The following is a 15387-nucleotide window of genomic DNA, read 5'->3' as shown; positions in this document are numbered from 1 at the left end:
GCTGATCCCCGCCCCCACCCAATGCATGAAGAGCTTGTAACGGTGGCACACAGTAAATGCTATGAGGGCTAGTATTATTATTATTATCATTATTATTTTTAAGCATTTGCCCCAGCACCCCTCCATCAACATCCCCCACTCTGAGAATAACCTGGCCGCCTTGTATGCCAGGCACAGGACCAGGCTCTAGGGAAGAACGAGACAGAGGCGGTCCGAGCCCGCCTCTGGGGCTCACGACCCAGTGGAGGAGACAAGGGAGTAACAAAAGAGGTAATTACAGACGGTGATAAGTTATTTGAAAACAACATATAGGATGTTGAGCTGGAGAAACAAGGGCAGCCGCTGTAGACTGGAAGGCTTCATGGAGGAGGTGACACTTGAACAGCTACCGGAAGGATGAGAAGGAGCAAGTTCGAGGAGTGGCAGGAAGGATGTTCCAGGCAGAGCGGACAGGGAGGTCAACAATCGGTTCTGGGAAAGGGCTTGCTGTGTTTGAGGAACGGAAGGTTTCTGTGGGCTAAGTGTCAGGGACAAGAGCTGGGACGGTAGGAGACAGGGCAGGAGCCAGGCCGCAGGGGTCTGGGGCCCGTGGGAAGGAGTCTGCGTTTATTCTAAGCGTAGAGCGATGGGAAGCAGCGCGGGCGCTATAAGGAGCCAATGACGCCGTCTGCTTTGCAATCTAAAGAGACCATTCTGGACGCTGAATGAGAATGGACTGTGGGGGGCCAGGGGCAGCGGGCAGTTAGGAGGCCGATGTCCATCCTGGTGGAGATGCTGCAGTGGTCAGGGAGAGATGGCATGAGCCTGGACTACGGTGGCAGCGGGGTCATGCAGCAAGCTGGGGGAGTTTGGGACACATTTTCACAGTAGAATCACGAGGACTCGGTGACTGAAATGAGGCCTCGAGGTGGGGAGGAGTCGAGGCTGGCTCTGGGATTTGGGCCCCGACGCCTCGGCAGAGGTGGGTGGCTCTGTTCACCCAGAAAGAGAAAGCAAGCGCAAAGGGAGGGAAGTCGGGAGTTGTTCGGCACCACCGGGAGAAAGCCTGTCCCTGTCCCTGAAGACACCCCTTCGAGTGAGAAGACAACTGCCTCGGCCCCCTGCAGACCAAGGTCAAATATTCCCATTTCCTTCCAATGTTCTTTCCAGGCCGTCCTGTGTTTCCTCACGCACCTGTTTGCTACAAATGGACTTTGTTTTTTCTGTACCCCAAATTCCCACCCTTACCCCCCTGGACTGGGGCCGGGAGTGAAAGCAATGACTAGATGTGGTCTGATCACAGAGCAGAGTTCTGTGCGCCGCCCACCCCCCCAGGTCCCCCCAGTCTCCCCTCCCCCACAGCTGTAACCCTGTGGGTGGGCACAGTGCATTGCTGAGTCACCTTCACCTGTATGCGGAAGCTACACGACTTTCCATGTTTTTTCCAGATGCCACCCCCCAACACAGGCTGCTCACCCTCATCTGGGACCTTAGCTGAGGTACCTGCTCTTCCTCGACCCAGAGCTGCCTTTCTGTCGCCATTTTTCTCATTTCTCTATTTTATCCTGTAAATGCTTTTTCTTTCTCACTTCACCCAATGCATTATTTTGAATTCATGGTTATACTGGACTCTCTCCCACTGAACATTTATTCATTCAGTTACTCACTAATTCCTTTGCTGAGAACCTAACACACGCAGACACAGATGTGGAAACAGAAATCGAACAGTGGGCCGGATTCCTCACCATCCTCAGCCCTGAGACATGCCCGCTGGCCACCTTCTCCCACCCGCTGCCTTCCACTCTTGGCTCCAGGCGGAGCAGTGCCTGCCGACCTGTCCCTCATCAGATGCCACTGGCACCTCCCTGCAGCCTTCCCTGCTCTCCCAAGTTTATGTGCACTCTGCCCGTGAACAAGCTGGGAGGCCCAAATCATCTGGGTGTTGGGGGGGTGTGTATGTGAGGCCCTATGTAGTTTGAGAAAGCATTTTACATTAGTTTGATGATCTAAACTGTAATTGTGTAATCAGACTTGCCAATTAGCCTCTCCTCAGTCTCGCCCCCTGCCTTTTATGTGGCATTTCATACTTCCTTCTTGAAACTCCCTGATCCTTTGGCCCCGGGACACTGCCCTGTTCCTCCCACCCTGACCACATCTCTAAATCTCTAAGAGGCTCCCTGTGGAGCTCGCCGAGGCCGGGTCAGCCCTTTGCCCTTGGTTCTTGCCACAACTCCCACTCATCCTCATTGAAAGGCTCCCTCGCCTGGGCCAGATTACATTTCTGAATGCAGGTGGGATCCCCACTTCGTCACCATCACCTCAGACTCACGGTTCCCTCCCATCTCCCTTCCTAGTCACCCTATGTTCTCACATAGACAGAGAGACAGACAGACAGACAAAGCAATGCACTTGGAAAGTGATAGAGGGTCCAGGGTCTCCACAGCAGAGTATCTTGGGAGCTGGATGCACGGCTGACAGGCCACCGCTTGGATTTAGCTTGGAATTCTGCAGCATTTTTAAGGAAGACTGGGCAGGCCCTTCGCCAGGCCCAACCCCTCATGGCCCAGGGGTGCTCTGAGACCACCCTAGACACGCCAAGGAGGATGCAGAAATCTTGGCTTGACTTTCTGGTGACTTTTAGCTTCCAAAGTCCACATCGTCCTAGCTGTGCCTCATCTTTCCACAAATGCTCACGCACAGCGAGCTCTGAACTAGGTTGGTATCTCCATGCTGACCACAAACATATGACACACCGTCTACTGTCAGCTGCCGCAGAGAGATTGTGGCTGGGGCATGAGCCGATGTTCCGTGGGAGGCTGAATGGGCATTCCCCTCCTGACCAGCGGGGAGGCCTGCTCTGGCCCGGGCCCGGGGAGGAAGCAAGAGGAGCAGAGGCGGCATTCTCACTCCTGCTCTGAGGGGAGACGCTTCCTGAAGCCTGCCACCCCAGGCGCACCGCGGATGCCCAGCCCACATATAGGTGGCCATGCTGCGGTCTGGATCACGCAACATGGCCGCGCCTCGGTACAACGCTGGACACTGGGCTCCTGGGGCTGATGGGCCCAATCAGGACAATGGAAGAGGGAAAGCAGAAGGGGAGCCGAGGGAGAGGGCCCAGGAGGAGCAGGAAGAATGGGAAAGGGTGGCTTCCCTTACAATTGGAGCAGGCCGCTGTGGAGAGACTTAAGGGATCAACAAGCCAAGAGTTTCACTGTTTTTTTTAAAAAAAAAATTTCATGCAGAAGCGTCAGTACATAGGCGCTGTTCTGGCTGAAGCAAGTCCTGTTGGGTTTCCTACAATCTACAGCCCTCGGGCAGCTCTTTTGGGTAATCTGAGTGGTTCTACAGTTTGATTTTTCAAGATGATGATGATGATGACGTAGATGATGATGATGGTGATACCACCTTACACATACTAGTACTTTACAGTTTGTATTTTTACATACGACCTCACACCGAGTCCTCACACTAACCCTGTCGCAATATTATCATCGTCATATTTCCAATGAGGTACCTGAGGCCCCGAGCTGTCAAGCAACTTGCCCCCCATCACACGGCAAGCACATGGTAGGGCAGGAGCCTGACTCCAGACTTCCTGACCTCGAGTCCAGCGCTCTTTGGTCTGTGTCATGGCTAGGGGAAAATGACCGCGTCCCAACCGGCATGAAAAGGCGGTGCTGACGAGAGGCGGCACAGCCCACGGACGAGCTCTGGAACCAGACCTCGGAGGTCCGGCTCCTTCTGCCATTCACTTACCTATGTCATCGCCTCAGCTGGAAAACGAGACAATAACAGTTCCTGCCTCCAAGCTTGGGGTTGCGATGGAAATGACGCGCGTACAGTGCCCGACACATAAATCAGCACTTAATACCCACACACATCCATCCTTCAGTCCCAGTCGGACTTTATTCAGAGCCTGCTGCATGCGGAGGCCTGTGTCTCATTCTGTTGTGGGACGTGGGTGGGGTGGGCCAGGACCCCACATTACCAGACAGTTCCCATTCCCAAGGGGTTTCCAGTGGGGATCACACCTCTGCACAAAATACAGAAATGGTTTCCGGAGAGGTTGGGTCCTAAGAATGTGTCCTGGAGCATGATGAAAATGATGGCTTAGACACTTTACCCTAGAGAAATACACCTCTGTTTGGGGTGCCTATTTGTTACAATAACTTAGCCTACCCTAATCAATATGTTTCAGAATCAGGATTTCTTAGCAGCAGCTAGAAACCTGCTTTTTAACAAGTTTCCAGGCTAGAGTCTGTAGTCTGTGTGAAAAGCACCGAGCCATATCATCGTGCTAGTTTCTAGGTCACCCTCTCCTCACTGGCCAATCCTTCTTCCCCCACCTCTCAGAGTGGCCAGGCTGGTCTTTCCTATCTACACTCATTTTCCTGGTGAGCTGATCTTGGTTCCTGCCTTAAGTGCCATCTGAGGCTGACAGTACCCTGACTTTTATTTGCAGGTGGGACCTCCACCCTGAACTAGAGTCATGCCAACTGCCATGTTTGTTTACTAGGCATCTCAAGGTAACACATCCATCCTGGCCCACCTGCCCCTCCCACAGCCTTCCTCCCTGTCAATGAAATGGTGCCACCAAGCACCCTGTGGCTTGGACCCCAAACTCTGCATTCTCCTCGGCTTACTCTCCACCGCACACCAAATCCTATCAGCTCTTCCTCCGAGCATGTCTAACCACCGGCCACCACCACCAGCAGAGCCATCCTGGCCAACGCCCGGTCATGTCCACACTGGCGTTACTCTCCTGCCTCCGCTTCTGCTCCTTCCGGTCTATTCACAACCCAGCAGCCAGAGCGATCCTTTGAGAAACAGAAGTCGACATGCCCGTCCTCTGCTCCAGTGGCCCCGTGTAGTCAGGGCAAAGCCAGCGTCCTTAGAGCCCCGTGAGATCTGGCCTCTGTCCGCCCTGTCCCCTTTTCCTAGCACCCTGCCCCCCGTTTATGCACTGCAGCCACACCAGCCTTGCTTCTTCTTGACTAGCAGAAGAGGCTTCTGCTTGCCGTTCCCTTTGCCTAGAACGCTCTTCTCCCTGACACCTGGATGGCTTGTTTCCTCACTTGGGGTATGTGCTCAAATGCGACCTGACAAGCGAGGCCTTTGCTCACCCACGTGGAAACACAACATCCCTGGTCACCCCATCGCTGGCTGTATTTTCCTCCAAAGCACGTATTAGCATCTAGTGTCTTTTATGTTTCCTTCTTTACTGTCTGTCTCCCCCTTCCTGAACCCAAGCCCCATGAGGGTAGTGATGTTTCTTTGGGACCAGCACTTAGGACTGAGCACATGACAGGTGCTCAAGAATTTATGGAAAGATGAACGACTGCCTTACGGTATTTCTGCAGAAAGCAGGACCACCTCTCTCTCACTAATGTGCTTCCCAGTGCCTAGACCTTTTCATCTCGACTGTTTGAAAAGTCCTGAAATTCTACTAGTTACAGCTACCAAGGACAAAGCTGGTAATGAGGGCTTACCTGGGGAGGGGTGGTCAGTGGCGGGTGGAGGGTGGAGGAGGGTCTAGCCCTTGGGCTGGAAGACTGGGGCTTGAGCACTGCTCCCTACTCTTGTGAAACAGCCCCTGGGGAGGTGCCACAGTGGGGAGCCAGGGACCCGAGAAGGATTTTTAAAAAGGCCAATTCAATTCAATAAGCTCATAGGAGGCCCTTACACAGGTGCCTCACAAGGTGCTAGAGACCTCAGATCACATCTGCCAGGGTCCTTTCCTCCAATTTTATCATGTAAATGGATAAGAGAGGGCAGGGCCAGGTTTTCCCTTTCAGCTCACTCTGTTGTTTTCAATATTTATTTTAAACCTTTCTCTTCTTCACAAACCTTGACCACTCCCCGCCAGTCTCACCAGCAAACTTCACTTCCTACTGCACAGAAAAAAAATAGAAGTCTTCAGACCGGAACTACTTCCACTTCCTGCCACCAGACCTGCGTGTCCTCCTGCAGGGGCCCTGCTCTGCTCCTTCCCTCCCAGGGCCACGGCAAAGGTGACCTCTGAACTAGGCCAGACTCTCCACCCGTCCTGCCTCCTTAGGGGTCTTTCTCGATGTCCACCGCCACCTGCCCCGCCTGCTTCGTCCTGCTTCCTCGGCAAGCTCTCCCTTCCAGCTGGCGTCTTCCATCAGCACTCAAACAGTCGCTGCAAGCCTGTCCTAAGAGTAGAGCAACACGAAACATTCTCGCTCTCGTATTTCTCTAAAATGCGAGCTTCCTTCCCTCTCACAGCCGAAGTTCTTGACTTACGCTCACCCTCACACAGTGGAGTGACTATCCGCACTGGCCTCTTCGATCTGGTCCTCAGCCCACTTCCACCTGGCTTACGATCCACCAAGCCACCCTCTGTGCTCACCGAGGTCCCAGGGGCTTCTGGGTCGCTAATGCCAATCTTACCTGGCCTTCCTGCAGCATCAGACACTGCTGGCTCCCTCCACACCCCCATCCCTGAAAACACACACCTCCAAACACTCTTTCCCTCTGGCTTTCCTGAAACCACACTGTCCTGGCATCAAAAGCCATGTAAGAACTAACAACTCCCAGAGCTCTCTCTCCCCTGCGTCTGACTGCCTCGCAGGCTCTCCGAAGCCAGCAAAACTGAATGCCCTGCCCTCTCTACGCTGCTCTCTCTCCAGAGCTCCCTCTTGGCGAAGACCCACTCTTTAACTTGCTGTTGTCACCAGACAACTGGCATCGTTCCTGTAGATGCCTTCCCTCTCCTGCGCCACATCCAAACGGTCACCGAGGCCCCCTGAATGGACCTCACAGACACATCCCACCTACTTCTCCACCCCGACAACCAACCCAGATCGAGCCACCACCATCCGTTCTCGCCTGGGCCACAGACAGCCTCCTACAGCTGGTCTCCCCTCCTTTAGTTGATCCCCTCTCACCTCCCTTCCATAACTGGTCTCCCCTCGCCTGTCTGCTCGCTCCTCCGAAGCATTCTTCGCATAGCTGCCAGATTGAGCTTTTGAAAATGCTAAACTGTTGTCACGCAACCTTTTCACAGCCTCCCATTGCTCTCACAGCTCCAAACCCCTAACCTGCCCACATCTCCCGGGTCCTCTGTGAGCTCCCTCCCTCCCCGACCCCTACTCTCCAGCCTCTCTGGTCTCTTTGCCATTCCTCAGATGAGGGCAGAAGCCCCCCCCGCCTTACAGCTTTTGCGGTGAGGCTGGTCTCCCTCAGATGAGTGCAGAAGCCCCCCCCCCTTACAGCTTTTGCGGTGAGGCTGGTCTCCCTCAGATGCGTGCAGAAGCCCCCCCCCCCCCTTACAGCTTTTGCGGTGAGGCTGGTTGTCTCTGCTGGAGACTTCCTCTCCTCCCTCTCCCCACTTCTCACTGAGCCCAGCTCCAGCATCCCACATTCTTAGGCCCTCGCATGTCTCCTCGGCAGCTTGGGTTCCCCCTTCCTCGTCACGTGCCCTGCTGTCACCCTCTAGTCCTTCCTAGCACTTATAATTATAATCCACTTTTTGGGTAATCATCTGTTCCATATTGGTCTGCGTCAGCAAACAAAAGGGACGGTGTCTATCTTTTCCCAGGTGCTGGCACAGAGCAAGGGCTCAAATGTCTGAGTAAATTAACAGCTGCCTCCCTGGGTGCCTGTGAGGTGCTGGTGACCTTGGTGGGGAGCTTTATGTGGGTCGTTCCACTTACTCTGCATAGCGACCCAGGTATGAGTTTTATTATCCTGGTTCACATTCTACATGTCGGGTCCTGAAGATCAGGGGAATTACATAATGTGTTCGGGGGACCGAAGCTGGTCAGTGCTGGGCGAGGATCGGTCTCAGACCTCGCACTTCCCTCTGCGGGCCCCACGGTGCCCGCTCCCTCGCTCACTCGAGGCCTTAGCCGCAGTGGGTGCACGACCGACCCAGGGGGATGGATGGAATGACAAACACACGATGTCATCTTGTGTGGTCCTCACGGTCACCCTTGAGGTCTACAAACAAGAATTACAATTCCCCTTTCCCAAATGAGGGAGGAAAATGGAGTCTGAGGGGTTCAAAGTGTCGCCTAGCAGTAGGTGGCCATGCTCAGCCTGAACCCAGGTTTTCTGGCTCCTTGCCTGGGGTGATTTTTCTCTGCAGCATAACCAGTTAGTCTCTGGCAGGTGGGGTTACGCGGGGCAGCTGTGCAGAAAACAGCTAACACAGTAGGCCTGCCATCCTTAGAAAGGTCTGCTTACAAGGATGGCTCTTGGCTGGTGTCTGGGAAGGTGGATTTGGGACAGGTCTCCCTAACTGCTTAGGGTGGCTCACTGCACCCGAACTGTGTGCAAGCAATGTAGCTTATGCTGAGCACCTGCTTTCCTTCTGGAAGTCTGGAATTAGGGTGTATGCTAGGCAGAGGGTGTCTACATGACCCCCTCCCCACCCCACCCCCGGGCACTGGGTCTCTCGTGAGCTTCCCTGGCTGGCAACATTTCACACATGTTGTCACGTTCAGTGCTGGAGTGATTAAGCAGGAATTGAGTCACCTATGTGACTTCACTGGGGATGGGGGCGGGAGTGGGACATGGAAGTTTCCATCTGGTGTCCTCTGGACTTTGCCCCGTGCGCCTTTTCCCTTTGCTGATTGTGCCGTGAATCCTTTCACTACAGTAAATCACTGACATATGAGACCGTATGCTGAACCCTCAGCAAACCTGGGCATGGTCTCGGGGCTCCCCAACACAGATGCCTTCCTGATAGAGATGAATTTTGAGTTTTCTTTGAAAAGGGTGAGAGGAGCATGGATTAGCAGATTAAAACAGGAGGCATTCCAGGCAGACGTGATATGAAGAAAGTTAAGAATAAGTCAGTCAGGTGTAGAAGGCCCAGAGCTGTTCGATGTGGTGTAAACAGCTGATGCTGAGAAGTCGAGCATTATAGCTATGAGGTGGGATAGATGGGGACTAGAGAAGTCACTCAACAGAGTCGGTCAAGTGGACCACAGGAAGGCATACACGTCGGTATGAAGGCAGGACTGAAAGAATTTATCGTCTGGCTGTCCACAGCTAACATGTGGCATTGGACATTTCTAAGAAAGGTCTGGGGAGTGCAACCGAGAGGTTGAAGCAACATCTCAAATTATTGGTTTTTCAAATAAATCACCTCAATATAAGGAAACCACGCTGCTCCAAAATAATCTACTCTCCACGTACTAAGGGCAGCTCCGGACTCCCTTCTTTATCCCTTTGAGATGCCTTTGTCCCCAGTCCTCCCTCCCACGCCTCCTCTTCTCACTCCTCAGGAGGGCTTCCCGGGATCACTGTGGAGGCACTTCTTTCATTCTTCCTCTCCTTGGCACATAAGCCTTCACTTTACATGACTTTGCCTTTCGCAGAGGGAGGCATGGTAAGTTTTCCTAGGCTGCGTGTGCCCCAGGTACCTGCCCAGCCTCTTCTGCAGATTCCTAACCTCACGAACGCAGGAGAAGTACGTTCAGGGCCTGCTTGGCTTCACCCCGCGCACCTGCCTCTACCTCGGTCCCGCTGGTGGAAGGCTCAGAACACAGCCGGCTGTTCCAAGCCATCTCCCTTGTGAAGGAAGAGCGGAAAGGGCTCCGGCTGGCAGCTTTGCATCAGGTCAGCCTCGCTCCTCATCCTGCTCTGACTTCGCAGCTCGACACCACTAAAGCAACTGCTCTGCCCCTGGTGATGAAGCCAGTGCCTGCGTTTTGCGTCCCGACCCCATTTTATTTGTTCTGCTTGGTCCCCGTGGCGCCTCCCTGCCCAGCGCTACTCTCCCTCTAAGGCTGCACCTGCTGCTCTGCCCACGAGTCCTTCTAAAGACTGGAATCCTGACCCGGAAAGCTGTCCCTGGGGCGAGGCCTCCATTATCTGATGCTGCCTGCCCTCTCTGTCCTCTGCCTGCCAGGGATTGTCCCAGCGTGTCCCCTTCCATGTCCTCCTGCCCTTGGCCCCTGAGGTCTGCCTGGTCTAAAAATTGCAAAATGGCAGCGATAGGATCGTTTAAATGATGGTCTATCCTGGCACACTCACTTCTTTTGCTTGCATGTTTTTAATTTAAATTTCTGTACCTTCAGATTAGACACATGTTTCCACCTCCGCAGAGACCCCACTATTGCTATCAAACAGTAGGAAGAAGAAAACCATATTTACAGGGCCAGACGCTATGCCCTGTGTATGCATCGGCTTGTTTAACCCTTCCAGCAGCGCTAAGTGGGTGACATTACTATCTCTGTTTAGCAGTGGGAATACAGAAGCTCACAGAACCTGGGCAACTTGCCCAGATCATACAGGTACTACCAGCGAGTCCTAAATCCAGAGTCAAACCAAGGCTTGCCAGATTCTGAAGACCACGCTATTTCCACTACGCCATTAGTGAAAGCAGTGGGCCTTGATCAGGCTATGCATGAAGGACGCCCCTCTGCAGCAGTGTGGAAGAGAAAACAGAAGGGCAGGAGAGCGAGTGAATGCACGAGGCTCGGAGGACGTGAACTCAGGTAGCAGCCCTGGCGATAGGACCAGCAGGAGGAAGACAGGACCGAAGTGGCTGGGGGTGAGCACTGATTTCTGCATGGATTGGGGAGAACACAGAGGAACAAGCGGCAGGCGTCTAAGGGGCTCCTGAGCTATCGCGGGGCAGATTTTGTGTATCAGAAATCAAAAGAGCCCATAAGGGAGCTCGGTGAGCCTGATCGGCCTTTCCGTTCAGAGTGCTGGCCATGCCTTGGGAGCAGAGCGAGCTCTCGGGAGGGGAGCAGCGGGAATTGTAAGCCAGCGGGAGGAGGATAAGAAACTCGAGGTCAAGAAAGGGAACGTCGGTGGGGGTGGCGTGGCACCCTCCAGGGAGATGGGCAACAGCTGCAGAGCAGGCTGGCGACGGGAGGATTACCGGGCCCCAGAAGCCTTCACAGGGTGATCTGAGCAGCAGGGCAGGTGCCCCGCACTGACCGAGCAGCACAGCACAAGTGCAAGTGCTGCTGCTCTTCCAGAAGCCTATCAAGGGAGGGGAGAGGGCTGGGGGAGCCTGGGGGCCTCCTGTCTAACGGAGCACGCTGGGGGAGGGGGAGGAGTCAGTGGAGGGACTGTCTCCCAGGGCTCAGAGAGCTGGTTCCGGGGGATAGCTGGAGAAGGTATTCGCTCGCGGGTCAGGAGAGCATCTTTTCCCTGAGAGAAAAAGCTGTGCGGGACATTCAGGGATGCTCCAAATTGGTGAGGAGAGAAGCTGATGGAGGGCATAACAAACAAACAAACAAACAAACAAACAAAAAAATGAGACCTGGGGATCTGCTGAAAGTAAGCGAGATGGGTTCCCCTTGCCACATCCCCTCCAGGAGGGGCACCCACCGGCTCTGTCATTAACACTGGGCCCGAGGACCCTGCACACACACTGAATGTTTCTGTCAGAACTGACAGGTATTTTCACTTTTATTTCCTCCCTGCTCCTCCAGCCCACTTCCTCATGAGACAGGGCTTCCCAGGGGCCGTATGGGTCACTGCTGTCTGACCCTCCAAATATAGCTGTCCTCTGGGCAAAGCAACAGACCGACTGGGGCCCGAGCCTGGCGTTAGCAGTGGCAGAAGCCTGCCGGCCCGAGACGCCTTCTGCTGTGTGGTATGTTCTCCTCCAACCCCGACACACAAAGATACCCACCTGCTACGTATACTCTGCTGGGATGAGAGAGTCTGCCCAGAAGAACCACAGAAAAGCCACCACCTGGCAGGAGAAGCTCCTCAGAGACCGGGTAGGCCACTGCTCCCCCTTCCCCCGGTCTATCAGCTCTTAAAAAACCCCGTCAGTGACAAGGGCATCAGGCAGCCTTTGATGGATGACTTTCTGGTTCCTTCACTCCCCTCCTGCCTAGATTCTCTGCTTCCTCCAGCCAAAACACTATGAGAAGAGCACAGGATTGCAGTTAGCAGACTTGGACTGGGGGCCTGGCCAGTCCCCACCTGCGGTGAGAGCTTTCAAGTTACTTCTGAGCCCCAGTTTGCAAGAGCTAATGTGGAAGGAACAGCATTTGCATCTCCTTTCTCTTGGGGAGGCAGCGAGAAGTTCATCAGGTGAGACAGGTTGTTTGTAAAGCGTACAGTACTGTTCTAATTTCTGGGATCCAAGCGAGTCCTCCTGGCAGCGCAACCTCTCTCAGCCAGAGCCCATGGGAGACCCATCTCAAATGAATTCAGTGCAAACATCTGCTTAGGCCTACTGTATGCCAGATATCAGGATACGAACAGAAACACAGAATTGCCTCGAACACAGAAGTGCTCAGCTGGGTAGAGCTAACAGAGTGGGCATCTGTTTGTGCAGTGGCCAGGGCAGTCTATAGGAGAATCTACTCCATGTTGTAGGAATGGACAATACAGGCATTATCAGAGAGTCTAGATCCTCATGCTGACCCCTCAGACTGAGGAGAAGGCGGGCAGATTTGGCTCTCTGAAAAACCAGGCTGAGGGGCCTGGAGCAGAGGAACCAGAGACCCTGCAGAGCCTAGAGGGGTATCACATGGAATGCTGCCCCCTCGCCATCTGGAAGGTGTGGAGAATAGTCCTGCTCTGGCCTGACTCACAACAATATTATGGAGCAGGGATCCCTAATCCCCAGGCCACAGGCCGGGGACCAGTACCAGTCAGAGGCCTGTTAGGAACTGGGCCACACAGCAGGAGGTGAGTGGCGGGCAAGCCGGAGAAATTTCATCTGTGTCTGCAGCCACTCCCCAGCGCTGGTGTCACCGCCTCAGCTCCACCTCGGATCACTAGGCATTAGATTATGCTCTTACAGGAGCACTGGTCCCTGGTGCCAAAAAGGTGGGGGACCGCTGTTATGGAGGGTAAAATAAAAACGAAATGGCAAGAGCCATGAGAAAATGTTTTTAAAAGGAAAAGGCTTTACGAACAAGGAATTCCCATTTTTTTTCATCAGGGTCCTCCCCAGTAAATCTGAGATAGAAGGCTGTTCGTCTAAAGGCTGATGAGCCTTTCCCATGGTTAGCCGAATGGGACTGACTCAGAAGCATCCAGCTGCTCACTCTGCAAATCATCTCCGCTGAAATATCCTAGTTGTTACAGTGCGTACTTCCAGTGGATGGGGCTCCATCTCCTTTGCACATTGCTTCCTCAGCCCTGCCACCCACAGCCAGCGGGCACTCAGGCGATGCTCGGTGACAGATGGGAACGTTGCCCATCCTATCCCCACTGTCACAGACCTTGGCCCGGAGGACTCAAGAGTCACCTCTTCTATCACCTCCCCTTCCAAGAGTCTGGCTCAGATGGGAAACTTTCTCCTGTCTATGCCCAGGACCCAGAGAAGGAGATTCCAGGACCTGAGAGCCAAACCATTCCGCAGAGTTCAAAATAAAAGGATAAAAATAAAAACCTTGATAGAGGCTAGACACTTTCTACTTTCATCTCATAGCCATCTTTCCTGCTCTCCTTCCTGCGCTCACTCTCTCTCTGTCTCTCTGTCTGTCTCTCTGTCTCTGTCTCTCTGTCTCTGTCTCTGTCTCTGTCTCTCTCTCCCTCCCTCCCCCCTTGTGTGTACAAGGCAGAGCAGGCAACTGCACTCCGGATTTGAGTCCCACCCAGCCTTTCCCTGCCTAAGATTATCGAACGCACACCCAGAACTGTTCTACTCCCCAAAAGTACTTCAACCATTTTCTTTGCATTTATTTCTTCCACATCCCTTTTAAAATGCAAATACCTCTGAAGGAAGGAACAGGGCCCTGGCTGTTTTCACACAGCACCTGTGCCCAACAAATGTTTGCTGAATTAAATGCGTTACTAGATGCCTGTCCTCACAGGATACGGGTCAGGGCCCAGGGCTGTGGAGGGTGGGCCGGCGGGGGGCAGCCTGGGCAGGGAGCCCGTGCCTCATTTCACCAATTTCTCGCTAGCCTAGAGCAGGCCTGCCTGCCACAGTGAGATAACTGAGTTCCGATGAAAGTAAATCTGAAATAGCCAAATATGGAAACTATGCAGGAGGGGGCAGAAATAGCAGAGAAAGTCGGGCCAGTGGGGTTAGCAGCAAGAGCGTGGCCCCAGAATTCACTGAACATTCTAGAACTGCCCAAACCCTGCAGAGTGGTAACCAGGGCTGGGCAGTCTGGTGTGGAGAACCAGATTATCTGGGTGTCCCTGGGCAACTCGTTTCACGTCCCTGAGTCTTGGTTTCCTCCAAGCCCCCTTTAGGGGTGGGTGGGGCAGGGCACTGGGTGTCTTAGCGAGCGTGCAACGCTCAGCCCAACAGTTTCCATTCATTCCAATAGTACAGCTTCATTCTGGGGCGCTCTGTCTGTAAAGTCTTGAAAAAGTGGAGGGAGAGCCTAAGGGTATGGAGGGGCAGCCCGGGGGTCGCGGTGCGGGTGTGCGCGACACGCCTGGCCCCTTCAGTCCGCACGCGCTCTGGAGCGGCTTCCCAGGCCGGGACCCCATCTCGGTGCTCGCCACACCGCCCCCCTCTGCTAAGAACGTCCGCTCCGGGCCCCGGGCCCCAGCTGCCCTGCACACCGTGCCCGCCCGCCCGCCCGCATCGCGGCCCCTGCCCCGCCGGCTTTCGCGGACCCTGGGTCCAGCCCGGCCCGCCACCCCGCAGCCTGCGCCCGCGCCCTCTCCGCGCAGGTCGGGGACCCGCCCGCGGCCCCAGCGCGGGGAGCGGGGAGCGGGGCGCGGGGAGGAGGCTGCGGGGCTCACCGTGCCGCGGCGCTTTCAGTTTCCAAGTAAACGCCACCAGCCTTAGAGCTCCCCTGGGGCCCCTCATCCGGCCCTACAGCCGAGGGGCGCGGCCGCCCGGGGCCGCGACCCGCCGGGACTCACGTGTGGCTGGGCGCGCGGGGCTGCGCGGGCGCCGGTCCGCAGGCGCTGGGCTCCCGGGGCAGCGGCGGACGGCGGCGACGCGGGGGCCAGGCCGAGGGCCCCGGCTCCCAGCTCGGGGCCCCGCCCGGGGGAGGGGAGAGCAGGGGCGGGGCCTGGGCGGGGCCCCGGGGCGCGGGCCCGGCACCCGCAGACGCGCTGGAAGGTGTTGGCAGGAGGGTGAGAAACGGCTACTCTGGCATTTAGAACGTTAACCCACCCTCGCTGGAATCATTAGTACCGACAAATGAAAATCATCTCCGATTTCCCTCAAGTGCGTTTGAACTGCACACATCTTACCCCTCGGCCACGGATAACCAAGCTCAGCCGATCCTTTCATGGTTTGGCCCGCTAGCCAAGGTCTGAGGTCTGGCTCGAATTCGTCCTTCCCCACCTTCCTCCGCTGTAGTATAAATAATACTACACGCAGTACTGCAAATCCTACACTTTCAAGGAGCACGACTTGGCCAGCTCTCCTTGCTGCTGGCTTTGCAATCCCTTGGAACGGTAGATCTCGTGGTTGTACCAAGGGCTTCCCAAACATCTCTCTCCATGTTCAAAGCAACTTGGTCAAGTAGGCCTGTTCAT

The 15387-nt window shown here is 54.9% G+C and overlaps 1 protein-coding gene across 4 annotated transcripts in view; it reads right to left on the bottom strand.

Moving 5' to 3' along the window:
• The window catches only part of TRAF5 (TNF receptor associated factor 5), a 42565-nt gene extending 27449 nt beyond the window's left edge, over window positions 1–15116 (bottom strand). The window contains exon 1 of one of the 4 annotated variants that reach the window (XM_036234488.1): window positions 15100–15116. The gene's annotated coding sequence lies outside the window, so the exon portion shown is untranslated. The other 3 variants (XM_036234485.1, XM_016166503.2, XM_036234486.1) reach the window with 3 other exon arrangements.
• Between the last annotated feature and the right edge of the window lie 271 nt (window positions 15117–15387).

The sequence above is a fragment of the Rousettus aegyptiacus genome, unplaced genomic scaffold, assembly GCF_014176215.1.
Source record: "Rousettus aegyptiacus isolate mRouAeg1 unplaced genomic scaffold, mRouAeg1.p scaffold_m13_p_17, whole genome shotgun sequence".
Classification (NCBI taxonomy): domain Eukaryota; kingdom Metazoa; phylum Chordata; class Mammalia; order Chiroptera; family Pteropodidae; genus Rousettus; species Rousettus aegyptiacus.
This window is presented reverse-complemented; position numbering and strand designations above follow the sequence as displayed.